This window comes from Leptosomus discolor, chromosome 7, assembly GCF_034619465.1.
Source record: "Leptosomus discolor isolate bLepDis1 chromosome 7, bLepDis1.hap2, whole genome shotgun sequence".
Lineage (NCBI taxonomy): Eukaryota > Metazoa > Chordata > Aves > Leptosomiformes > Leptosomidae > Leptosomus > Leptosomus discolor.
This window is the reverse complement of record NC_141397.1, coordinates 34384421-34405619: the sequence shown is the minus strand read 5'-3', so window position 1 is coordinate 34405619 and position 21199 is coordinate 34384421.

Here is a 21199-nt window from a genome sequence, read left to right as displayed (position 1 = left end):
TCCTGTTGGCTGTGTTATGGCATTAGACCGCCCTTTTACGAGGCTGTGGGAATTACATCTAAGGCCAAGCGTGTAAATGGGACAAACCCTGAATCATGATTTAACCATTCTCCTTGGCTTACTACTTTATTGTCAACATTGGCGGGACCATTAATACTGCTCACTTTAGCGCTTGCATTCGGACCTTGTATTTTTAAAAAAGTTATCGCGATAGTTAAGAACCGTTTAGAAGCCGTTCACCTGATGCTTGTTCGAGCGAAGTACAAATTGGTACCCGATGAGCCCGATTTAGCAGAAACCCTTGTCTTGAGTGCTCAAGAGCTACAACGGTTCAATGAACAAAATAATGGACAAAAGAAAAAGGGGGGATTGTAATAAGTAACATATTGTGCTTTGTTCATTAAACCTGTATGGGAAGGTATGGATGGAAGATTTATGTGCCCGCAAGGCTTGATAGCCCAACCGAAGGACATTCTTGCATAAGTCAACAGGACCCGTAGCTGAGGGGGTTGAGTAGTCACATTCTTGCATAAGTCAACAGGACCCGTAACTGAGGGGGTTGAGTAGTCACATTCTTGCATAAGTCCACCCACAGGGCAACGAGGAAGACCTTCAGCCTTCATCCTTAGGATCACCAGGAGGCAGAGAAAGACCCCCCAGCAACAGAAGGAACATGTGCAGAGTATCGACCTGATTGCGACATCACGAATGCAGGAAATGAGACTGTATATAATGTGCTTACACGAGGCGGGAAGTTGCGAGCCGTTGGCGGAGCGCAGACTCCCCGGCCGCCCAGCGCTGCCTTTGCTCTTGTTCGCTCGCTAATATAATAAAATTCGCATTGGATTTTGACACTTTAAATTGTCCGTGTCTCTACCTATCACAATTGCATACATTTCATTTGAAGGAACACAGGTCTTAACATAAAAATGGATGTACTCAGACCTAGAAAACAGAAAGTTATAGATACATCATAATAGCGAGACCCCGTGCATAATGCATGCTGATCAGAAGACTTCTGCAGAACCGCGTTTTTCCCCAATGTCTGTAGTTCTCACCTTGTCCCTGTGACACTTCCTCCCTTTGAGCCTGTGATCAGTCTTGTCAGAGCCACCACTTGCCTGTGGGCACCACAGGACCCCAGTTTGACATTAATCACTGGAAGTTTTGTCACGAGTTTCAGTTTCAACAGGGCTGTGTTCTTAGACTTTATCCAATGTTCAGACAGTTTTTAAGGATCTTATAGGCCTTATCTTTTAATCTAAGGATGATTTGCCATGCACAGGCACTTGGACTTCCATCATTGCCCTTCACTTATCCATTACCATGCGGCACTTAATGTTTTACCTCTTCAAGCGAAATATTTTATCTGTGATCAAGGAGGCTAAAATTAATTTAATTTTACTTCACATTTCAACACATTAGGACTGGTAAGCATGCCCACCTTTAAGGTGCAACTAAGGCGGCATCAAAATGCTGACTGAGAGGTGGTAATGAGCAGATATAAGCCAGTTACTTAACCCACTCTAAAAAGATCACTAGTATTCACCTGACCATGCCTTTATTAACATTCATGAAATGTACACACTTAATGGAATGAGGTTTTTGCACTTTCAGGTTACTAAATCATCTCTATGCACAAAATATTGCCTCAGTGTTAAAGTAGGATAAATTCCAAAATTAAGAAAGGGTATAAGTTAATCTAGGAAAAAGTCTGAAAATTATGTACGTCCCATGGCAGGTTAAGTAAGAAGATGATTGCAAAGAAGTTAGCATTTCACTAAGTAAATTACTCTATTCTGTAGGGAATAAAAAACAAGCAGAAAACCCCACTAATGATTTAATTATGTTATTTCAATTAAGCACTACACATTTTGTTAAAATAAATAGGAAAAGGAACAACTCTGTCCTGGGATAGAGGGAGAAGTGGAGGTAGGTATTCTAAATGCATACCATCTAGTTTATGTTAGCCTTGTAATTTAATGTAAACAGACTTTGACAACTGCTTAACATAAAGCATAGGGAACTCAAACACTTAGCTTTGCTTTTGGATGGAAAAAGGAACAAACAAAAGAAATCACACACAATGGAAAGTATTCTTTTGTAAAGTAAGGATCTGCATTGCCTACAGAGACATTACCTACAATGTGTTTACACTCCCTGGAGCCTGACTCCTGAAGGCTGGTTTTCCCAGTAAAGACTAAGGCAAAGGTGTCATTCAATACTTAAGTTTATCCATGTCTTGTGTAACTAGGTCCCCTGTCTCGCTGAGCAATAGGCCCCCATTTTCCCTAGTCTTCTTCTTGTCACTTCTGTACAGAAGCCCTGCTTGCTGTCCTTGACATCCCTGGCCAGATTCAATTCAATTTGGGCTTTAGTGCTCCTAGCTCCATCCCTGGATGCTCGGACAATGTTCTTGAACTCCTTCCAGGTTACACATCCTTGCCTCCACTCTCTGTATGCTTCCTTTTTGTGTTTGAGTTTGGCCAGAAGCAACTTTTTCATCCGTGCAGGCCTCCTGGCAGTTTTTGCCTGACTCCATATTTTATGGGATGGAGCTCTCTTGAGCTGGGAGGTGATCCTTGAATATTAACCAGCTTACTTGGGCCCCACTTCCCTCCAGGACCATATCCCATGGGATTCTACCAAGCAAATTGCCGAAGGGGCCAAAGTCTTCTCTCCTGAAGTGCAGGGTTGTGAGCTTGCTTTTCACCCTCCTTTTGCCCTCAAGATCCTGAACTCCAACACCTCATGGTCACTGCAGCCAAGGCCGCCTTTGATCTTCATATCCCCAGGGAGCCCCTCCTTGCTGGTGAATATGAGGTCCAGCAGAGCACCTCTCCTCATTGGCTGCTCTATCAATTGGAAGAGGAAGTTATCATCAATGCACTCCAGGAACCTCCTGGATTGCTTGTGTCTTGCTGCATCTCCCTTCAGAAGATACCAGGATGGCCGAAGTCCCCTGTGTGGACCAGGGCCCATGAATATGAGGCTGCTCCTATCAGTCTGTAGAGGACCTCACCCATTTCCCAGTTAGATGGCCTGCAGCAGACACCCACTGTAGTGTCACCTTTACCTGTTCTCTCCTAACACATAAGCTCTTCACTGGCTTCTTATCCATCCCCCAGCAGATCTCTGTGCACTCCAGCTGCTCTCTCATGTAAAGGATACTCCCCTCCCCACTCCATCTTCCTATCCTGTCCTTCCTCAGGAGTCTGTATCTGCCTAGTAACCCACTCCAATAGTCATAGGAGCTTTCCCCCCACGTCTTGTTGGGTTCCCAACAAGATCATAGCCCTGCAACTGTACACAGATACACAACTCATCATGCAATTATTTCCCATCGTGCATGCATTTTCATACAGTCACTTAGAGAGGCACTCCAGCATCTTGGAGGCCTGGAAAGGGTTTAGGGGATTTCTCCATAATGATGCCTTGTAGACACTTCTTTTCCTACACACAAGTGCTGGAGGCGACCCTACTTAAGACCCATTTTATTGACTTTTTGATTCCTGCCTGTCAAATCAACTCATGCTCTTTGCTCAGCCATCCTGTTCATCACTTCCTCCCAGGACTGCTGGTTACTCTCTCCCTCCTTATGAGGTCAGCTGTCTTATTGGTGACTATAGCTTCACCCTGCTTATTGAGGTGAATCCCATCTTTCCTAAGCAGATGCTGATTGGCAAACAGGGACCCATGGTCACAGAACCCAAACCCCTGTCACCAGCACACCTGCCCTATTAGTGCCCTGCTCCTGACACTCTTTCCCGTCACTGGCAGGATTGACTCAAACACCACCTGGGTCCCCCATGCCCTTGAATAACAGCCCAAGAGCTCTACAGTCACTTTTGATACTGTCCTGGTTTCCCCTGGCAGTATCATTTATGCCCCCAGAATAACAGCAGGGGCTCGTAGTCAGAGGGCCAGACAAGCTTCAACAGTCCCTCCACAACATCTCATAACCTGGACTCTGCCCAGACTCTAGACAATTGGTCAGGTCAACAGATAGCTGCCTCTGTCCCCCGCAGCAGGGAGTCACACATTATGGTAACTCACTGATTCTTCCTGGTAGTCTTGCATGGCTTAGTGTTAGGTGGACCAGGTTCTTTGCTTGTAGGCACACCTGGCTCCCCTTCAAGGGCAGTTGAAACTATTTTGCACTTGTAAGCCCTCAGGTGACGCAGAATCCTTCCTCTTGGTGCCAGAAGTCAACAGCTTCCATCCTCCCCCTTCTCCAGAGGTTTCCCTTACTTTGATAGTGAGGATAAACATTGTCCGCTTCTCACTGTTCAAATCTGTTTTAATTATTTTTCCTCAAATCAAGTCTGTTTTTTCCCATGATGGTAATCGGTAACTGATACCTGCCTTTAGCTCAACCCAAAAGCTTCTATTTTCTCTACACACTCTGTTGAGGGGGACAGTGAGAGAGCCACTGGGGGAGTGTCTGGCAGCCAGCCAAGCTCAACCCACCACAATGGTACCTGTATAAATTGAATCTGATCATCTTTCTTTTCTTCTCATTACTTCAGTCAAAATGGGTGCACATATGGAAGGGGGAAGCTATCAAATTTGGAGCTGGCCTGTCAGCACCTAGATGTAATTTGCATTTGCAGTTGTTCACCAATGGTACCTTACACATGATGATGTAAATGCTTTAAACTTCATTTTCACCTCTGGATCAAGTTTTTAAATCCTGGAACTTCAGGTATGACAACCAAGTTACTCACTGCAAAGTAAGAGGATTTCATTGTCACCTCAACTCTGATTCACCAAATGAAATGATTACATTTGTGGATCTTGAACCACTTCTGTAACTGCTATGATCTCTAAAGATGAAGATGACTATATCAAGTCAGATTTACAAAATTATCAAAAACCTGCCTAAGACAGCATTCCTCCCTATGTGTCTAACAACGTGAGACTCTCCATTTGAGCTGGCCAGCACAGGCTGTATTGACAGTCAATATAGGAAACCAGATTTTTGAAAATTGTGGTAATCCTTATCTATTTTTGAGATATAATATACTCAGGTGAGACTAACTGCACCTTGAACCAAGAGGCAGCCATTAGACATAATCACTGGGCATGGGCACTCTGAAAATGTCGGACCATCCACTGAATATCTGTTGTCATTTCCAAGCACTATTGCACCTGCTCAGTGGTGGAAAATTACATCCTGGCTAAGACTGAAAGCAGACTGTTGAACTGCAGTGCAAAATCAGTGATCAATTTAAAAAAATCACACTCCAACTCAACGACAGGTCTTCATAAATTGAATCTGAAGAAGAGAGCTGCTCCACACTAAACACACTCCACACAACTGTAATTTCTTTAGGAAGTGGTGGTTACCACTACAAACAAATGAACTAAATCCTGTAGACCCTGTCAGCTGTAGGATAACCAGAACAAGAAAGAAGGCTCTTATCCCATGGCTCAGCTTCTGCATGAAGCTCACCAGCAGATGCCAGTCTTATACCAGAGAAACACAGTTACAACAAGCTGGTAACTATTTTGGTTAAGATTTAAAGCAAGATTTTTTCTAACTGGTAGATCTGAATGTAAGATAAACCAAATTGTTTCTCTTCATGCACACCACTGAACAGAATTAGGAATTTATGGTTTAAAGTCAAGGTAGTATCTTAGCTTAATCACTGGAAAACTCACAGGGGTTCCTAGTACTCACAAAACAAAATTAGTGGAAGAGGATTGCAAGTCTGCCTAGGCTTCACAAGGTAACGCTGAAAGTCTCTCTGAGTGATTTCCCCTTGTTTATGCAAATTGAGAGTCTAAACAGAAGGTGATAAATGGATCTAAAATATTCAGTTTCCTATTTAAGTTTCATCTCCATGGCTCTTAAGCCCTTAAAGCACCATCCTTATGTGTAACTTCGACATACTCCAATTTCTGAAGATCTCTATTTAATACCACACCAGAATCATTTGATTTACACATTTTCACAGAAACACACAATAATTTTTGCCCTGAAACATATAAATAACTTACTGTCCCCTCACAAATGAAATGTCATACTTAATTTCCTCCCTTTCAGTGCTGCAGAGAAAATATTAAAAGTGTCCAGACAGTCAACCAATGCAAAATCTGAAACAAGTGAAGATAAACAGCACAAAGTCTCTCATTTACATAACTGGTTAAACTGCTAAAAATTAGGATATCAAATAAAGCAAGCATTACTCAACATCTAACTAAGCCATTTAGTCTAAGTCAATTCATCTAGACCCACTGTATGGTCAGGGAAGAAAGGCACCTTAACAGAGGGCTTCTCCCCTAAAATATAAGACTAAAAGAGATCTCACTGTGCACACAGAGAGACATAGGCATTACAGAACCGCAGAGTGGTTTGGGCTGGAAGGGACCTTAAAGACCATCCAACCCCCCTGCCATGGGCAGGGACACCTTCCACTAGACCCAGCTGCTCCAAGCCCCATCCAGCCTGGCCTTGAACACTGCCAGGGAGGGGGCAGCCACAGCTTCTCTGGGCAACCTGTGCCAGTCTCTCATCACCCTCACCATAAAAAATCTGTTCCTTATATCCAATCTGTATCTACCCTCTTTCACTTTAAAACCATTGACCTTTGTTCTGTCATTACAAGCCTTGATAAAAAGTCTTTCTCCAACTTTCTTATAAGCCCCCTTTATATAGAAAATAGGGTCTCCCAGAGTCTTCTCTTCTCCAGGCTGAACAAGCCCAACTCTCTCAGCCTGACCTCACAGAGGAGGTGCTCCAGCCCTCTGAGCATCTTCATGGCCTCCTCTGGATCCGCTCCAGCAGGTCCATGTCTTTCTTGTGCTGGGAGCCCCAGAGCTGGACACAGTACTCCAGGTGGGGCCTCATAAAAGCAGAGTAGAAGGGGAGAATCACTTCCCTTGACCTGCTGGCCACGCTGCTTTTGATGCAGCCCAGGAAACTGGCCTTCTGAGCTGCAAGTGCACGTTGCCAGCTCATATCTAATTTGTCATCCACCAGTACCCCCAAGTCCTTCTCCACAAGGCTGCTCTCAATCCCTTCATCGCCCAGTCTGTACTGATACTAAGGTTTGCCCTGGTCGTGTGCAGGACCTTGCACTTAGCCTTGCTGCACTTTGTTAGGTTCAAATGGACCCACTCCTTAAGCCCATCAAGGTCCCTGTGGATGACATCCCCTCCCTCAAGCGTATCAACTGCACCATTCAGCTTGGTGTCACCTGCAAGCTTGCTGAGGGTGCACTCAATCCCACTATGTTGTTGACGAAGATATTAAACAGTATCAGTCTCACTGAAGAACCTTGAGAGACACCATGCATTACTGTTTTCCACTTGGACATTGAGCCATTGACTATAAATGTTTGGATGAGGCCATCAGCCAGTTCCTTATTCATCTAACAGTCCATCCATCAAACCTGTATCTCTCTAATTTAGCAGCAAGAATGTTATGTGGGACCATATTAAAGGCCTTACAGAAGTCCAGGTAGATGACATCCATAGCACTTCCCTTGTTCAGTGATGCAGTCACTCCATCATAGAAGGCCATCAAGTCAGGCATGATTTGCCCTTTCTAATGCCATGTTGTCCGTCTCTGATCACCTCCCTGTCATCCATATGTTTTGACATACCTTTCAGGAGGATCTGTTCCATGATCTGTTCCATTACCCCTTCATTGATTACCGAGGAACTCTCCACACACAGCTTAGGTTAGACATTTGACTTTTAGATGGCTAGAAATATATAGAATGATTACTATCAAAGTATTCACTTAATGTCACAGGCTACTCTGCAACCAAGTGCTGATCAAGCCACTGAACTTGCTGATCTGCCTGTATTTGAGGACTAAAAGTGACTTTAAGCAGGAAGAAACTTTTCCCAAATATGTCCACAGTGTTCCAAACGCATCTATTTATACTTGGTGTGACCAAATCTCCACGAACTAAATCTAATACATAGGGCTTCTTTTTACTTCTGCAGAAGAGGGAGGAGCTCAAAGAGGAAATAAAGGTGCCATCTGGAGCAGATTCCTTGATGCAGCCCACACCCAGTGAGCGTGAGGGGCAGTGAGGAAATTGCTGTGCCTTCTGCAGCTCCAGGCCCACCACTGTGGTTCCTCTGCTCACTGTAGCTGAACCAGCTGTAGGAGAAACTCAGTAAGAAGCAAGCTCCCAGTCAGGAACATACCTGAGCTACTTTATATAATTAGTGATGTCCCAGTGTAAGGAACACCTTGATTTGCATTTGAACAGCAAATAGCATCAGATCTGCCTGGAATCTAAAAACTCACTATATATATGTATCCTTACACTTTAAAGAGACTTACTATTAGTCATATCTAAATACAAACTTTAGTTAGAGACATACCAGAGTATAAGAGCAGAATGTGATACAGGAAATTAACAGCATTGAGCTCTGCTTGCAAGTCAGACTTTTCTGACTTAGACTCTGTATGTAAGCAAGAAAGACAGAGACACAGTTCTCTGGGAAACTTTACTTTGCACCCAAGCTAGAGTCAGGCTCTAAAGTGCTCTTTGAAGGCGTTTTGCTTTTTTTTGATGGAGCACAGAAAGCCCAGACCCCTAACTCATGAACTTTTAAGTTATTTTTCAAAAATGAGGCAATTTGCATTTGCCTTTTGTCACCATCAATAAAGCAATCACTTCACCCACTTCTGTTAGGTAGATACACTTGGGAGGAAATAAGGCAATTTCTAAGTAAATGTGCAAACCAATTATTTAAAAGAATTAATTCATTCATTTTGAACATGGTTAGAGCAGCCAAGGAATGCTTGACAAACAAACTAGATATCCAAGGATGGAACTCAACCACAACTCAGTCAATCTGTGGCCCTGTGAAGCCACCCTTATTCAGCAAAGCACTTCAAAGCAACTTTCACGTGTTAAATATGTGGATTACATATCAGCTAAACAAACAATGAAACATCTTTGTAATGGTAATACATTTCCTCTCTGTTATTCGAAGTTATCTTTGCTTCAAGAACACAAATATAAACATTTTATATGGAATAAAATTTATACAGCTGATGCTGGATCCAGCATTGTTAGAGAGTTTGAAGATAATCTCATTCAGCATGAAGTACCTGGTACAAAACACGCTGTGCTCTTAACCAGAAGAGTACTTTCACAACCTAACTTCTACATTGTGCATCTACTGTGGATTAATTTATCTCTCTGGGAATTTAGTCTATTCTTTTTCAAAATTGGAAGAGGATAAATAGACATGTGATTTTTTTTTTTTTTTTGGGGGGGGGTTAATACTTAAAGTTAATCTTTCAGTGATTTAATTTAATCTTGGAAGAAATTTCTAACTAAGCAACAGAATAGGAACATGACTACTGCAAAATGCTCATCAAGAATGTGTGTGGGCATATCACACTTGGTGAAAACTTATTTGAAAATAACTTTTACTGTGGTATTCTGCTAAATTACACACACAGTGAACAGTATCCATTTCTCTTTCCACATGAACAAAAGTTACTGTTCATGTGCCAGTTTCTGCTCAGGGGTCTTTTTTTCATGCTAACTGTATACAGAATAATTATGTCAAATTAGTATCAATCTAATTAGAAGCAGACCTCATCCAACACGCAAAAAATACTCAATACTATTCCTTTTTTCATCAATCCAGTTGATTATATTAATTTCAAAATTTTAATTATTATATCAATTCGCTCTGGGATGAGAGAGACTGTTGGTGTAAATTGCAAAAAATGGCAGAGCTACAGTAATTTATAACTGGATTTATACAAGCTGAAGATCCAGGTTTAGATCTCAAGATGGCAGCTTGCTGCATTTAAGTACTGTAATCTTCCCAGTGCCATCAGATATCTGTACGCACTGGTATGGTGACATATTTGAAACTCCTCCTTTCCATATTAACTACTTGAGTGGCAGAAATTGACCTCTGAAATGTATCAGTGCATGTTTTGAGTGATAAAGGGTAATTACAAAGAGAGAAAATAAATACCCATGGTACAGAGGTTTTCATGGACAATTTTTTACCAAAAGTGCAGTCTGAGAGGCTGGCAACTGTACTCTGCTCCTTTGCATTTTGAATCCACATGATTGCATTATATATGACAAGGTATAGCTTACAATTGATAAATTATAACATGAAAAATATACTATTAATTTTATGCCATTTTGTCTAAAGCAATTTTAGGTATCATTAAATCACAGGTTTCACTAAACTAAACAAGCAGATTTAGAGAAGGGAAGGAAAAAATATTAATTCTTTAGGGTTTGATCAACATAAGTAGCAATCTCTTGTGATATGCATAAACTTTGCAAATTTGGACAGGCAGCAATGTGGTACACAGGGAACAGGTTTCATGAGCACAGTTGATTAATGCAAACACGGTCACATTCTGGAGATTAATTTCATACCCTTCTGGCTGAGGAACATACTAATTTGCAATAACTTTCAATAGCCTAGATATTTAATTACTGGTTTGTTTTCTCTATTTAATGATGTTTCCAGACACACTGCACAAGCTACTGTTTTGTTCCAGCCAAAACTATTCATCGCTCACACTCAAATTAAAAATAAAAAAAGTCTCTAAATATGTAAGCATAGTAATTCTGCTTAGTGATTTTGCTGAGCACTGAGACATTGTACTATTCATTACAGAAGGCCCTAGGCCCTACCACAGCTTAAGAATATTGCAAGAATTATCAGTGACAAAACTCCCACCGACTGCAGAACTAAAAAGTCACCATCTTATATAAAACAACTACAGTGGCAATAAATGGAAGGAATAATTTATGCAATTTCACACAAAAGAAGGAATAGATGCTAGAGAGAGGTACTGCAGTTTGCTTCCAGTTAGATATAACAGGTTTAAAAAACAACTTTGAAAAAACTATTGAGAAATACAAAGATCTCCCATGGCAGTGCTGGGAAGAAATTTAACAAATAGCAAGAAGTCTCAAGCCAAACTAAAGACATACACAATTGTTCACTGTAAACTTGCTTTGTTGGTTATTTCTTTGTTCAAATTCAATTCTTCAGCAGATGGAAATTTTACTTTTAATAAGCAGAAAGAAAGAAAGATTGCAACCCTTCTTCACGTCCACTTGGGACTCAGACCACAAGGGTTTTTTGTTCTAGGCACTGGGGTGACTGGTTACATCAGGTGACTGACACAGAACACTTAGGGAACAGACTCACCCTCAGCTCAGTTCACAAAGTGCTGACTGCCTGTATGTACATCAGCCACTGCAGGAGCCTTCCCTTGCAGAGCTGTGAAGTGGAACAGGATCAAGCCTACTAATGATAAGCAAAGCTGAAACAAGGGTTGGTGTGGTTGCACTAGCAAAGCTCCCAGATCCAAAGTGGAACCTTCTTTGTCATGCCTCCAACTTTCACCCTCTCTGCAACAGATACGCAGATGCAACGCTCACAAGGGGACATGAAGGCCACCATACATACTGTTCAGAATACTAAAATTAGACCAAAAATATGTAGTACACTATATTCCACAATACTCGTCAGGGTGGGGCAGCCCTGAATTTTTCTGTTGGGGTTTTTAAAGTATGTCTTTGGAAGACACACAATTACTGAATTTAAACATGCCACCATACACGTAGACCCTTTCCAATTCTGTTGACTTCAATGACTCACATTTCCAAGTGTCCTCCCTTTATTGAAAACTTCCACCAGTTCTGTTTGAGACAATACAGGCTTGGAATTGTGCCTTAGTGCCAGCAAAGGTGTGGTACAAAAGACACGAACGTTTCCCTACAAGTTCATTTTCAGTTAAAAAAATTTCTAACATCCTAAACTGTTTATGAGGAACTGCAGTCAGAGAACTAACCTTCAGACTGCTGAATATCACCTAGCATTTTCCCTCCTGTAGACTGCTTCTGAAAATAGTTTTATATAAGTTAGAAGAAGCTTCTGAAACATAATAATCTAACAGAGTATTTTTCTCCCAGATCTGTGAGCATATACATTTTATGTATTTTAATTTATTATTAAATATGTGCTCATATCCACCTGCTATTTAATATTTACCCTACAATTTCATTAATTATTATGATCATAATGAAAATAATTCAAAAAGACTTAAATTAACCTCCCAGAACAAATCTGATGATGTTACCCAGGACAAAATATATGGTTCATATGTGACAATATGTAGTGTCAGGTTTTTATTTCACTCTCAGACATGGTTTTACACTCATTTTCAATATGTGAAAAAAAAAAAAAAAAAAAAAAAGGATTGTTGCTTAAATTTCCCATCACATAGTAGCATGCAATCAAATGTAAGTTTAAAATAGTAATTCTGAATTCTATTCTTACCCTAATTGTATGGCAAATCAGTATAATACAAGCGAATCCATGAAATCTCACAGAAACAGCATTAAGAATGTGAATGAACTAAACAATTTACTTTCACTTTCAAGTAGTCTGGTGGTATACATAGAGAAAGATGCCGTCACATTACTTAACAGAATTATAAACTGACATTTATAAAATCATAAACCTGAGCTGCAGTTGTGCAAGGGACCTGCCTGATGATCGGGAAAGTGCATGCACCACGCAAATGCTGAATAGAAGCACTTGGAAGAGAAGAAAGAAGCCCTTAAGAAACAGCAGACCATGAAAGCCTTTCTGAACGCAGCTTTGAGCTCTGCTGTCCATAAACTGGGGCTATCTGCTTTTTGTCATACCTCAGCACTGCTGTCATAGCTCACAGGGGACCATTTCTATAAGCCTTTGCCTCCTGCAATAGGATATCCCTTCGGCACACAAAAGTGAGGTGGCTACAGCTCATTTAGATACCAAAATATACTCCATAGCTCACAACAAACATAGTACGCAGCCTTAACACAACACTTTTCTTACTGGCAAGATAACTTGTTCTCACTAACAACATTGTACAGATTTTCCTGCTTTGTGAAAAATGCAGGGCAATTGTATTACCAGGATTACTACAAGATACCAGCTAGGAAAATAATCAGTCACATTTGCTGCCCTGGTGAATATAAACCAAGTAACTATATCTTAATAGATGTCTGTTTACTATTGACTTTTAAAAATTAAGCCAATATTTGTGTATTTCATAGTAAGGAGAAATTTGGTAACATTAAAAACAGCTGTTGAGACCATTTTACATGATACTTGAGAAGCTATAGGTTTTTTACATAGGAAGTATGTGCAGATTGTTTTAATATGGCCCCAGTTACAGCACAGAGTAACAATCTGAGTCAAATGTTCACCATCTGAAGATTTTTTGCAATAAGATTTTTTGGGGCAAACCCGTACTGCAATTGTCCAGGTCAATGGCATTAGAAACCATTGCAGGGACCACAGTGCATTGCATGTAACCTCCTTATGAGCTAGTAAGAAAGGGCCTTCCTATTTTGAACCACCTGAAATTAGGTCTCTGGTTTCTCCAGCTAGGAAAGATAACAGAGGCTACTAGTCAGTGCACCCCTTTCCGAGACTGTCTGCCCAAAAAGCTGTTCCTAAAGTGCAACAGGCCTGATATCATCAGCAGTCATGGGGACTTTCGACTAGAGTTCTGCCTGTTGGGTATTTTTGGGTGGTTTAGGTTGGTGGTTTTTTTGGTTGTTTTTTTTTGTTGTTTTTTTTTTTTTTCAACAGAACTGGAATTGCTGATTGTCTACACTTAGTCTGTACCCAGGGCTAAACTGTAACAGTCAGTCTGTCACCTAATGACCTCTCACCAGCCAGGGAGGGGAATCAAGAAAAAGGAGAGCAGATCCATGGGTAGAAGTGAAACAGATTTAATGAAACACCATCAATACCAACAGAGATACACAGAGTTATACTCAGCCAAATGACTATCCACTCATCACAATCAACCAGAGAACAGTCCTTGGGAGAAGCCAGAGGAGGAACAGGAGGAACCTCACAGGAGCAACCTCACAGGAGCTCTCTCTCCTTAGCAAACCTTTCCCCTTTATAATGACCATGACATCATGGTATGGGCTACAGCTGTAGCTAACTCAGGTCAGCTGCCCTGGCTGGCTTGAGCCTGCTTAGCATGGCTGGGTAGTGATTCTGTCCCAGCCAAACCAGGACACTGATTCTTCTGCTTTGTTTTGGTTTCTAACTGGTGCTTCCTTCATTTTGTAGACTGCAAGATTCTTCTACATTTCACTAACAGTTTCAACTTCTTTCTGACTCATGCTACACATACCAATCGCATACTGATGTGCAATTCAGTGTTCAATATACCATGCCTTGGTGCATAGAGTTGCACGGTCTCTACACTTGCACCTCCAACTGTGACAAATACACATGACTTTAAGCAACAGGCTGGCTATATAAAGTTTCTTTTCAACCAGCTATGTAAGAATACACACTTCAGGTCCAGGGTGATACTGGAGACCCCAGGGCTATAACCAACCAGCTTTGGACAAATAATTCTTTGATTAAATGTTTGTGATTTCAGCTATACCAACAACAATTTCTTGGCTTTGCTTACAAGATGTGTGCACTTTTTGTCCACAGCAAGATTTTGAGCATAATGAATGATCTACATACCTGGTTATCACAGCCTGGAACATCCTAAATGCTAAAGAGAAAGAAATCAGTAAAGATGTGATGCAAAGGGACAGCCAGTGTCTAGCACAAATAGGTTCTTCATGTTATCTGCATCACATCTCTACTGGATTAAATGAAGTGTCACTGGAAAATTGCTTTGTCCATGCTAAAACACTTTATTCAGAATATATAGCAATTTTCTAATTATACTAATTTTTTCTCCATTCATATCTCATAAATTAACAATAAGGGCACAAAACCAACTCTACATGTAGAGTTCAAACTAGTGGGAAATTGAAATCAAAATACACATTAAAAATAAAAATCCTAAATTACAGCATTAACGGAAACAGAAAAACTCAGGGTTCACCTTTCCGGTGACTGTTGCAACAAAGCTTAATTTTTGCAAGCATTGCCTGTGATACCCATCTTATTTTCACACTAGGAAAAGATTATAGAATCAGAGAATCATACAATACCTTGAGCTGGAAGGAACCTTTAAAGGGCATATAGTCCAATCCCTCTCCAGTGAGAGCAGGGACACCTTTAGCTACATCAGGTTGCTCAGAGCCCTGTCCAACCTGGCCTTGAATGTTTTGGTGCTGTAACATCATGGATGAATCTCTGGATTGAACTAAAAAAATGGCAAATTGCAACTGGGGTCTGTGTTTCACTTTGAATGTTAAAACTACAGTTATAAAGTACAGCCAGTGGACTTAAGTCAAATGCTAAATTTAAAAGCCTGTGTAACAAGTATCATCAAAGCTTCTGTCTGAGCTTGATCCAAAACCTATTGATGTCTGTGGAAGTTTCTCCCCTTATAGCACTGGATTTTGGATCAGGCACTTGGAGAGCTATGCTTCTAAGCAGTACTGTGCCAAAGTAAAATGCTTACTCTGTAAACTTGCATAACCTTATTCACAGAAGTAATTCTACTAAACATTTTTGATGTAAACAAAACAAAATTTGAGCACAAATTTAGCGTAGACTTAGGCAAAAAGGAATAGTACAGCTATTTGTGGTGACATATACAGGTCTAGGATTTATCATTTGTGACAGAGATATGGGAAGAAATCAGTAACGGTTAGTCATCAAATTATTCCATTATGCTTCGTTAGTGAAACTATAAGCTCAGCACACCTCTCATAAAAGTCAGGAGGGTCAGTTTTTGCCCAGGACTAAAACGCATACTTAAGCCTACTCACATGATTCATTTCAATGCATGGAGATTTTGGCAAGATAGCTGTACATAACAAAGTAATGCAGGAAAACAGCTTTCTAAAATGATTTAAAGAATAGCAGCAAAGTTCTTAAGGAGAAAAAGGTTCTCTCAGCTAAGTTTGCATTTATCGCATTGATTAATGCATCAGCGTAACATGGCTGCAGTGGTGTATCCTACATCAACATGTATCCCTGCAGGTCCAGAGAAATATACCCACTCAAACCTTGCATGCTTTCCTGCCCGCTATGCTCTTTTGCATTTTGCATTAAGGTCACATACAACCCAAGCTTAGATCTTGTATTCCTTTTGATCCCTTTTTTAACCTTGTCAATACAACCTTTGGAGATAAGATCGCTATGCTACGTAAATAAAATTGCAGATATAAAAACCAGTCATCAAAAAGAACATTTCCAACATTTCAAAGTGTCTCTTTTATAATCTTTGCATAAATCTTTTCAGGAGCTTCAGAAATTATGGAAATTGTACTAATATTTTTTAACAGACTTGCTGTTTGGTTTTTGGGGGTTTTTTTTTAATACTTAGGTTCAAGGCTGCTAAGATTTTACACAAAGAGCAAGGCTTTTCTGAGAGAGGCTGTCCCCTCATCTAACCTAATTACTTATAGGTCACTACTAGTGCTTAGCTTTGTTAAACAAGATACAGGGCATTGAAATATTTCTGAATAATTTCTGCTTATGCAGTTGATTACTCATGGGAATTTCACCAATGTTTTATGAAAACCTTGTACAATATTGGCAAATGAACAACTGCCTTTTTCTATACTTACATTTTCAGTTGTAGAGAAAGCTGCAAGGGAGTCTTCCTTGATATATATATAGATAGATTTTTTTTTTGTCCAGTACAAATATAAAACATATCAGCCTTTTATCCTGGATTTTAGTCTAGAGAGAATAGGTGGACAGCTCCCATGAATTGCAAAGATTCAGGTTGCTAAGAAAACCTGTTCCCTTACACATTCAGTCTTAGTCTTCAAAATTCAAGTTAAAGAGTGATACGAGTAGCAAAACATTAACCTTTTAGAAGGCACTTTGGAATGACTCAATTAATGCCTGCTAGAATATTTCATTCTGAAAATCTATAAATATATGACAGCTATGTAATGCCTAGAGCACATCACCTCTACTGAAAAAGGTCCACCACAAAATACATTGTTATGTTCATACGTAGCATTATGGAGGCAAAAAGTGTTCGCCAGATCTCTAAAAGTAGAGCCTTTCCGCTGAAAAAAAAAAAAAAAAAAGTAAAAATTATTTTGCATTCATGCAAAGGGACCTGTTCTTTATGAGATCTGGAAATATTTAAGGACAATCAAATTGGTATGATGTATAGTTTGGAGAGTTTAAAATCAGATAAGTCAGATTAGTCCTTGTAGAATACCTGAACTATTTGGATGAAAGAAACTGTGAGGAACATCAAAGGTTGCAATGAACACTTCAACTTTCTGCTGTGTCAGATATTTTGGAGCAGTTACTATCAGTTACATTGCCACCACAAATACGCAACTCTTCCTGTTCAACCCCTTGCTTCTACACTAAACAGAAAGGTTGTGCAGGCAGTAGGTCAGGCACCTACCACATCCAGTGACAATATCTGATCATATAAAATTTGGAGCACGACACGAACAGGACTTGTGGTTGAACGTTCCCATCAACTTCCAGTGAAACTTGGCTCTCAAGTACCCAATTTACTACTGTTAAACAGAATTTCATTTCTGAAATCAGGTTACCATTATCAGATAGTTTTATCCCACTTCCTTAATGTAAGCTGTTTGAAGTATCCTGGGGAACCAATGTAAATCTTTGAAGCATATTATTCTTGCTTGGATCTCAGCAACAAAAATAAAAGTATATTATTCTATATCTACAAAGAAGATCAAAAACTCAGTGCTTAAAAATTATAGGGGAAACCTGAGTAGACACAAATGGCAAAATCAAAACTACATTCTCGGAAGTGCATTTCAAATAAGCATTGAAAGTAAAGTCATATTACATATACATGCAACTAGGCAGATTCAAGAAATATATTCAGCCCACAGTTATTGCATGAAAACAAAATTATTGGGATTTCCAAGGCAATGGTCATGGATTAAACCCAGCAATCTCCATACATTATAATCAATAATCCTGGGGCGTCGTTTCAAGACTACAAGTTCCTTTCAAGTATTCATATGCGGCAGACTTTCAAGAAGCATTCCACCAACTAAAGTTGACTCATATGTAAAAATATTCTCAATACATGTGGTAACAAGAAGACACTTTCCAACGAGCAGTAGGACTGTAAATCATGTGGAGGCATGAATTAAGTGTGTATTAATTAACATATAGAAGGAAAATCACCAGGGAGAAACCCGGAAAAAAACCCCCAAACATCAGCCTACAAGAATTCAAGCCAAAGAATAACATGGGAGAAGCACAAAACAACACTACTCATCCTTTTTTTTGCTCCTACTTTTAACCTTCTGGGTTCTGAAAGTAACCTCTAAGCACTAGATCCCAAAATGGTCACATGAAAATTCTCTCTCTCTTTTAAATTAACCTTAGGAATATGGAAGTCAACATATACCTAAATTACACAAGAGATACAGTTGATGTGCACACAGGCCAACAGTTGCAGCAATAAGAACAAGCAAAGAGCATTTTGCACAATCCAGTTACAGTTACAACAGTTGCGCTCCCTGTGGTTTACTGCACGTTCATTGATCTTTCAAACTCAGGCATCAGTCAAGCATGAGAAGCATCAGGCGTGGCAAACAGCAACTTGCAGCAAAATGCTGGCAGTAATTATCAATTAAATGCACTGGGTGTTTCTTGCTTTTTAACTAGATTTGTTCATTTTTAGAGTTAAATCAGCAGACATGATCAAAAAGCAAGCACAATTTAGAGTCAATTTTCCCTGCCATAATCCAAATTTTTAAAGTTACATTGGTGGTACTAATGCAACTGAAACCACATGGGATTTTCCATGTGTTCCACGTGGGCACCATGGGAAGAGATTTTATGAATGTCTGTATTTCTGTCTGTAATAATATGTCTGTATTTCACGGATGTCTGTAAGGCTTTAATTTAGACCTTTGTTACATTTGAAGTTCTGTAAGAAGTGATCCATATGCTTGGCTTCTGTCTTTAGCAGAAAAAATAACTGGTACCGTGACCATATTTGAGGTGCAACCACTTAAAACAGTAATGGGGAAAACCCAGTTCTAACCTTTTTCTGGACCCTCTTGAGTTGCACTTGAAGAAGTTCCAATGTAACAGCAACATCAAAGGAAACAAGTTCTGTTATAGCTGTCACGTAGTTCTTTGAGATACTGATTTTTGTAAGCTCTTGTTCTGCAAGCCAGATAAATTGCATGTCTGGGAAAAACCACAAATCACTTACATCACCTACCTCATTGCATGATGAGAGCTGACCAAGTCAAAGGGGCTGTGTAATAACAATTCTTTTTTCCAAAAATAATATAGCCTCTGTCATAAAAGAAAATTCTACTGAGATTTTACTGGAAATTTGCCACGGTCTTCTCAATTAAAGTTATTTCAAGGAAAATCACTTCTGAGGCTGCTGAAGAGCTTCATCACTGAGTGAATCAGCCATCAACTCTATCATTACCTCTTTAAATGGCAACAATGGCAGGTCTATGTCCTTTTCTCCTTATCAGATCCTAGCTAGAGTCAGACAGTGTCCCAAAGCACCTCAGATAGGCTACTGCATTCCTGACAGAAACCATGCAAACCAGAGCACTTCCTCCTTCTATACTGGCACATATATTTGAAAGCCCAATTATTTTTCTTAGCTTTATTCCCCACTTATATTTATTATTAATGATGTCCATTTTATTTTCTTTTCAAGTAAGTTTAAATAAGATTAAAAAAACCTGAAGTCTGTCTCAATTAATTTGGTTTATTCCACACACGATGCTATTTCATTCTTTTTTCATTTTATGGGGGATTTTTGAGGCCAACAGGGCTAGAACAACGTTATGGATTTTTGTTTCTTTACATGTGAATAATTACAGTGTAAGAAGGTAAAACTTACCTTCTTTAAGTAAAATTTTCACTTTATTAAGGTCACCAACAGCATATAAAGTAAAGTCAAAGGGAGCACTGTCATCATCTGCAGTAGAGGAAAAATTTTTCACACTGTCTGGAAATTTAAGAAAGGATAAACATCAGCTAGACACAGCTTCCAAACAAGATATTTAAACATGTTAATCTGTGAATTCTCGAGGATAACTCATTAGAGGATTGCAAACATTATAAAAACCAGCATCTTAATACAATTACTCAAAGCAAACATTTAAGATACAAATGGAAATGGTATTGGTAATGACGATGAGTGCTAATTATTCCCTCCCTGGTGAGCCTTGCAGATTTCAATAGCTCAAATCCAGAGTAATTTAAAAAGAACACAATATTAACAAAGGACAGTGTAGTGTAAGCAACTAAACATGTTTGTCCATGCTGTGGTCCTACACCGGCTTAATCATGTTTTTACAAACTACTAGAAGCAAACTTAAGTATGTGCTTACGTTTTGGGAAGACATGGTCTGAAATCTTTGCAGTTTTATTGCATGCTATTGATCCTCAGCTCATTTTATTCCTTGTTTCAGAAGTGAATGATTACATTCCAATACTGGCCACATAGCCAACCTCTGTAAGAGAGTATAAATACAAAATCAAGCTCCGTGCCTTTTTAAAGGTGCAAATTTTGCTAGTGAACAATACGGTATCCTGAGGAAGGGTGCTCCAAAACCTTGCAGTCTGCTATAAACACATACCCCGCTTCTGCTTGTCCTTCAATCAGTGTAGAGAGAATCTCTGCAGAATGTCATCCTTACAAAACATCTGAGGCTTCCCAAAATATATTTACATCTTGCTCATACAGAACTGCACTGCTATGTTATGGACAAAACGATTCCTTATAATCAAACACAAAAAGGAGAGCTTTCAGAGCCATGCCTGGAGATAGATGCTGACCATATCTTAAATGCTACTGAAAGCTCAGTGGGTAGAGAGGAGAGGAAGGGAAACTGGGAACCCTTATTTCCAGCATTTTTTTTAAAAAAGGGGGATTAAACTCTCCTCCAAATGCCACAATGTTTCTAGATGCTCTCTTTCAGTGTAACTTACACGAAGCATGAACATTACACCTTTGATTGCCTATATTATCTAACAGTAAGGTCCATATTTCACCCAAGTGTAAGTTCCTTCAAGTATTAGAAGGATTGTTTCAGGCATACCAAAAACCCCTCTCTTTATTTTACTATGTTCAGCTAGGTCTGTATTTACAAATTGGCTGCGCCTATTATGAAAACAAATGTCACACTGTTACTACATCAGAATAATAAATAAGAAATTAGGAGAAACTGGCGGGGTCGGGGGGGGAATAAACTCTATTCAGCCAGAAAAGACAATCTGGTGAAAAGTAAAGATTTTTTAT